This window comes from Phascolarctos cinereus, unplaced genomic scaffold (assembly GCF_003287225.1).
Source record: "Phascolarctos cinereus isolate Bilbo 61053 unplaced genomic scaffold, phaCin_HiC Scaffold_4;HRSCAF=312, whole genome shotgun sequence".
Taxonomy (NCBI): Eukaryota; Metazoa; Chordata; class Mammalia; order Diprotodontia; family Phascolarctidae; genus Phascolarctos; species Phascolarctos cinereus.
The window spans coordinates 272,993,391-273,000,704 of NW_027555847.1; the positions used below are offsets into that span (position 1 = coordinate 272,993,391).

Genomic DNA, 7,314 nt, shown 5'->3' on the forward strand with positions numbered 1-7,314 from the left:
ACTAAAAAAGCTACTTTGCTCTAATTTCAGAGGAAGGCCAGTATGTGCAGGGGATTCACATTTTGATGAGCTTTCTTCTGGGATGACCTTTTCTCTTAGGTGATGACTTTGTGAGATCTTAAAAGGTCCAGGAAATAGAACCTTAAGAAGAAATCTGAGGGTCTAGCTCATCCTTCAGATAAGACACCATGTCCTGAAAGCAAGAGAGTAATATCAACTATTCTGCATTTAGAAGTGAAATTGTTGGAATAAATGCTAATTAGCAACGTCTTTAAGTTTCACTTCATTCTCATCAAAAACCAAGGTAGCGTGCCTCTAGTTGGTAGTGGTGATGGTGGGGGATGCATTTATTCTATAGTTGTTACGTCTTCTCTTTAAAAAAATCATCCTTGTAAAAACTGACTGATGTTAACTGCTTAAGTGATATGGGTATGGTAATCACTGAGCTAATCAATGATATAGGGGATATACTAACTGTAATTGTTTATTTATATATTGTGGAGAACACATCAGAATGGGAGATTGAACTGATAGTGTTACAAAGACACTCCTAATCCTTCATGTTACCCCTAAACTCTAAGGGGAAGATGTTGTTAGACTTATTGTGGGTATCTAACTCATCAGTTCAGGTGGGAGATGAAATAAAGACCCCTAGAACCTATAACAGTTATATGAATCTGTTTTTTTCTGTTTGAGGAAATAGATATCATCTAGGCAGAAGAACTAAGAACTGAAATGGACTTCTGATTGCCAAGTGAGAGTTGACTCAAGAGAATCAGGAGACATCTGGGTTAGTATTGTTAGATTTAAACTGCTTGATCCATCGATACTAAGGTATCCTTGCATGCCTTCTATAAATAGCCTGTGGGATGAGAAGAAAAGTGAATGCAGATTACTAGGGTCCCATGATCACTTACTCATACAGGCATCCCTGTGAGAGTATGGAAAGTCTCAGAGGTAATGAGGAAGGCGTCACTGACTTTGTAATGTAGAATCATCTCAATCAACTTTTATTGTATTCTTTACCTAATATCTGAGCCCAATCACTATGAGCTTGAGTCCAGTGAGAGAGACACATTAGTGGAGAGGGAGAGGGTGTAATGTCCATCCCTTGTACTCAGTAGCGATTCTAATTGTTACACAATAAAAAAATGGTCTACCACATATTTGGCATTTTAATGTTACTACAATTTGTTTCGTGTATTTTATCCACTCCTATCAAACTAGCTCTTTGCCCTCCCTGGAACATTTAATGACTTGACCCTAATCCCTCAATCCATCAGTAATTCTTCTTATTACCCTTGATTTCCTTCCCTGTATAGACCCCATGTTTAATCATTTTAAAGTATTCCTAACAGTTGAGGTTCCTTCCAAATCCTAACCTTCAGCTAAGCCACTATTCCAACAGCTCTAAATTAGCCCCACTCTTTGATTCTTCCTGCAGAACATAGCTGGAGAAATCACAGAACCATGCTATCTTGGCCCCTAATTTCTTATGAGTCCTTGCTGTTGCTTAGCAATGCTTTTATGAATCTCTTGTTGATTCCCAAGCATGGTCCCCACAACAGCTATTTCATACCTTTTTCCAGTCATGGTTATTCACCTCACCTTGATCTTTGTGTTCCAATGAATGGCAGTTTTTCAATTTAGCTTTGTCTCAGACACCAGTCTGGAAGCCAGCTCAAATCACAGACCACTGATCTGTACTGGTTGGCTTTACTAAGAAAAGAATTTCCTTAAATGACCACACTTGTCAGGATAAACAGAACAGAGGGATTTCACAATAGACCCCTGTTTCCTTGTAGTCACTGAAGAGACCCAACGGCTTGGGCAAGTGACCAAAACTCCTGGCCTTGGGTACGTGCATAGAATTTTTGTGCTGTATGGAAGGAGCTGTTAAGCTCTGGCTCTGAGATACAGTGCCTTTTGAGACACACTGGTAAGCTTCTGCTGTTGTTTATATTGACCTATGTCATTCTGAAGTGACAGAGTGAAGCATACTTGGATAAGAAAGAATTAGAAGGGGTTCTAGATGCAAACAAACCAATATGAGCGGGGTGGTTCCTCAATGTCCTCAGTTTACTTTCTTTTGTGTATGTTGTCCTAGGATTGAGAGGACATCCCCAGAGTATGTCTCATGTTGTGTCTGTGTCCTCTGGGGATTGTCCCAGAAGTTACACTTATCTATCCTTACTTGTAGAGACAAGCCAGGCAGGGATTTGGACAGTAACAGACACCAGGAGAATCAGAAATAAGATGAATAGTCTAGTGCTGTCTGTGGTGATCTGTAGCTTCCTACTAAGATTTCCTTTTACTTCTGAGTGACCCATTCTAGAGATCCTGGCACTTGATGATCAGCCTGGTCTCTATTAGCTGCAGCACAAATCTTCTGCAGTTGTGTAGGCTCAGTGTTCTGATAAGTGCAAGAAGCCAGCACCCTAGTCAGGCTAAAATGTGGAACATGGGGAGAGGAGGAGGGAAGAATAAAAAAAGATAAGAAAGGAATTTACATGATAACTATATTATATATTTAAAAGAAATGACAAGTTGTACATAATAGATTGGCAGTTTCATGTGCAGTCTTTTTTTTATTATTATACTGTGTTATGGAAATGGTTATTTTATTCCATAAATTAAAATAAAATAAATTTTAAAAAGAAAATATATTGTTCTTCTGATTCCTTTGGGGCCTGCCACCAATGTGGTCAGTCAGATAGCATCTGAGTGCTGATAGATTATATTACCCCTTACTACAATATAATTTTTTTTAATACAGAGATGATATTTTATTGACCTTTATATTGTTACCACTGACGAGCACTGTTATTACATATAAAGTATGCTAAATTAATGTTTATATAATTGAACATGAAAAAATGAAGGTTGGTGTCAAGCTAAATGAAGATATACATATCATCAATTATTGACTGCCCATACCAAGTCAGCACCTTAAGCAACTTCTTTACATTCCTAGAAATCTAAATCCTTTCCTATCCTTCCTCTTGTGAGATGATCTCTCTAACTCTCTGTTTTACTGAGAAGATAGAAATCATCAGCATTAAATAACTCCTCATTTCATCTTCATCATCTTTAAGTCATCATCATCATTATCGCAATAGCTATCATTTATACAATGCCTATTATGTGCTGGGCACTGTGTTAAAAGTTTTACAAATATCCTATTTGATTCTTACAAACAACCCTGCCAGGTAGGTGTTATTATCATCCTCATTTTATAGTTGAGAAAACTGAGGCAAACATATTAAATGAAATGCTCAGGGTTACACAAATATTAAGTATTTGAGGCCAGATTAGGATCCAGGTTTTTCTGATACTTTAGCCTCTGACCTCATACTACTTTTTATAAAATAATAGTTTATCAGAATTGGAAAGGATTTCAAAAGTAATTAAACTCCAACCATACTTTAGTTGGCAAGTGGTTATCCAACCTTCATTTGGCCTCCAGTGTGGCAAAACATACCACCTTCCAAGAAAACTTATTCCCTTTTTAGGAAGCTCTAATTTTAATAAGTTTTTTTCCCCTAAAATTCAAATGAAATCTGCCTTTTTGTGTATTCCACTTCTGCCATTTGGGGCCAAGCAAAACAATTCTAATATATATTAACTATAACAGCCCTTCAAATACTTATCTCCACTGTTTTCCTCTAGTTAAGTGTCTTCACTTCCTTAAACTGATATGGGGCTGCTAGGTGGTACAGCAGATAAAGCACTGGACCTGGAGTCAGAAAGATGAATTCAAATCCAGTCTCAGACGCTTACAGCTGTGTGACCCTGGACAAGTCACTAAGCTTCCCTTTGCCTCAGTTTTCTCATCTGTACAATGGAGATAATAAGAGTCCCTAACTTCCAGTGTTGCTGTGAGGATCAGATGAGATAATAATTATAAAGTGTCTGGAATATAGTAAGTGCTATAAAAATGTTAACTCTTGTAGCTATTTTTTTTTCTATTTGTCAAATCTTTATTGGGTAAGTGGGGAAGGTTGACAGGGTCCAGCTTAGTCTTTCTTGGCAGCAGCCTTCCTCATGGCAGCTAGGATGTTGCTGAGCTCCTCTCTTTTCCTCTTGGCCCGGATGTGAGTTCCCAACCTTTTTTGATGAACTTAAAGGCTTGCTTATCCTTGGAGACCTTTAACAATTCCATGGCCCCCCTCTCATAAGGGGTAAATCCACACACCTCCCGGATCATATCTCTCACAAACTTGGTGTGTTTGGTCAAGTGCCCACGGCGGTGGCAGTGTCACGTCTTCGAAACACTTTTGGTAACTTTGTGGCCTACAGCCATGGGGTATCGGATGGCCATGGCTGTGGCGCGTAGGCCCAAAGACAGCCACCAGAAGGAAGGAGAGAGCATTGAGCTGTAGCTATTATTATTCATGCTTATATGGTATAGCTTCCTGAATCCTTAGCAACTTGGTCATCCTCCTCTGGCCACATTCTAGCTTATAAATATTCTTCCTAAAGAGTAGGTGTTCAGAACCAAACATGATAAATCTAGATGTAATCTGATCATACCATAGCAAAGCTATCCTCTTCCCCATTATAGGTACCACATTTCTCTCCTGTATCAAAGGGAAAAGTGTCCTCCTGTGCTCTATATCCCATTCCCTCCTATGCCCCCAAGATCTTGATCTCTTACTTGCTCCTTTCATCAGAATTTTTAATTTTTTTTTTTGCTGGCTTCTTATCAACACATCCTTTCTTCCTTTTCTTACACTATCAAATTTCTTTAATCCATTTCTTCACCACTCATTTCCTACTTAATTGCTAGCTTTTTGCCCCCTCTCAAATCTGCTAAAATTGAATTCTTCAAAATAACCAAAAACCTCTTAACTCTCAGTTCAGTGATTGATTTCCTCCCTCACCCCAATCTTCATTCTTTCCTTTACCTCTCTGTAGCATTTAATGCTGTTGTCTACTTTCTTGAAATTGCCTCCTCCCTTGTGGTCTGTAATGCTACATTATAGTCGTTTTCTGACTTCCCCTTCTCTATCTCTTTTTCTTTCTATTTTTCACCCTTTCTCTTATCAATGTAGTTATTCTCCAAAGTTCAGACTATGGCCTTCTTTGTTACTATTTTTGAAAATCTCAATTACTGTTGTGGTCTTGATTATTATATTTCTGCACATGACTTCTAAACCTCAAATCCAAGTTCTAGTCCTACACTTACAACTGCCTCCTGAGTATGAGCACTTAAATAGACTTTTGTTACATGTTACTTTCCTATATATAGGCATAGGAAATGTGAGACAGCTTTGGCTCTTGATAAATCTTTTTACATAGTATTTTTATTTTTTTTCTCAGTTACATGTCAAGAAAATATTTAGCATTCATTTTAAAAATATTTTGAGTTCCAAATTTTATCCCTCCCTCCCTCTCCTCTTTTCCTCTGAAAATGGTAAGCACTTTGATATAATATATGTGCTATTATGTAAAAATATTTCCTTATTAGTCACAGTTGTAAAAGAAGAAACAGATTAAAAAAACATGAGAAAGAATAAAGTGAAAAAAATTATGCTTTGATCTACATTCAGAGTTCTTCAGTTCTATATCCGGATATTGATAGCATTTTTCTTTGTGAGTCCTTTGTACTCGTCTTAGATCATTTTGTTGCTGAGAAGAGCTGAGTCACTCACAGTTGATTATCACACAATGTTGTTGATACTGTGTACAATGTTTTCTTAATTCTGCTCATTTCATTTTGCATCAGTTTGTACAAGTCATCCCAGGTTTTTCTGAAATCTGCCAGTTCATCATTTCTTATTGCATAAAATTGTTCCATTACATTCATATACCACAGCTTGTTCAGCCATTCTTCAATTGATGGACATTCCCGAATTTCCAATATTTTGTGACCACAAAAAAGGCTACTGTAAATATTTTTGCACATGTAGGTCATTTTCCCTTTTTATGATCTCTTTTGGATACAGACAGAGTAGTGGTATTGCTGGATCAAAGGGTATGCACAGTTTGATTGCCCTTTGGGCATAGTTCCATATTGCTCTCCAGAATGGTTGGATCAGTTCACAACTTCACCAAGAGTGAATCAGTGTCCCAATTTTCCCACATACTCTCCAACATTTATCATGACAGGGGGGAGGTGGTATCTCAGAGTTGTTTTTTTGTATTTCTCTAATCAGAAGTGATTTAGAGCACTTCTTCATATGCCCATAGGTAGCTTTGATTTCTTCTGAAAACTGCCTATTCATATCCTTTGACCATTTATCAATTGGAGAATGACTTGTATTCTTATAAATTTGACTCAGTTCTCTTTATATTTGAGAAATGAGACCTTTATCAGAGATACTGGCTGTAAAAATTGTTTCTCAACTTTCTGCTTTCCCTCTAATTTTGGTTGCATTGGCTTTGTTTGTGCAAAACATTTTTAATTTAATGTAATCAAAATTACCCATTTTACATTTCATAATATTCTCTATCTCTTGTTTGGTCACAAATTCTTCCCTTCTTCATAGATCTGACAGGTAGACCATTCCTTGCTCTTCTAAATTTGCTTATGGCATCATCCTTTATGTCTAAATCATGTACCCTTCTGTCTAACATAATGACATCTATTAAATCTTATAAACACTATTACGAGTTGGCATGTACTCCTGTTCAAAAATCTTCATGGTAATTAGAATTATCTACAGAGTAAAACCAATATTTTCTAGTCTGTCACTGAAGGCTCTTCACAGTCTAGCCCCACCAACCTTTTCAGCCTAATCTTCCAGTACTTATACACATACCCCCATGTCCAACTATACTGGAGGTAAAATTTGAGACAAAGTTGTTTTCACCATCATCTAACTATGCCATGTATTTTTTGGTTACCTTTGTTTATCTACATCCACCAGCTTAGGATATCACCCTACTTTGTTACTGAGAGAAATGATTATTAAAAATCAATGATTTGGGGAGATCCAGAGTTCCTAATTTTCCTATAGTCCTTATTTCAAAGTTCAGTCTCTTGAAGGACACGACTGATAATGAGATTGAATTAACTCTCCTCAGTCTTGGTCAGACCCCACCCAGCCTTACAAGGAATTTAAACTAAGGAGGGGAAGCCCATTGTGTTCTACTCAGTTTTGTGTGGGGATAAATTCTTTGATTAGATTAGCCAAAGCTGGGGGTGGTCTGGGATAGTCTCTTTGTCTAAGAGTGACATGATGTCACTCTCTCAGCCCCTCCTTGGAATCAGTCCACTTCTTATTGTAATATTCATTCTCTCATTAATTTTCACCAATCAAAGTTGATTGCCATCTTCTGGAACATTCACTTTTTCAAGGGCATATAAGG

At 37.4% G+C, this 7,314-nt stretch overlaps 1 pseudogene; it reads right to left on the reverse strand.

The window, feature by feature from the left end:
* Window positions 1-3,956: 3,956 nt before the first annotated feature.
* Window positions 3,957-4,321, reverse strand: LOC110199256 (large ribosomal subunit protein eL36 pseudogene; annotated as a pseudogene).
* Window positions 4,322-7,314: the final 2,993 nt, after the last annotated feature.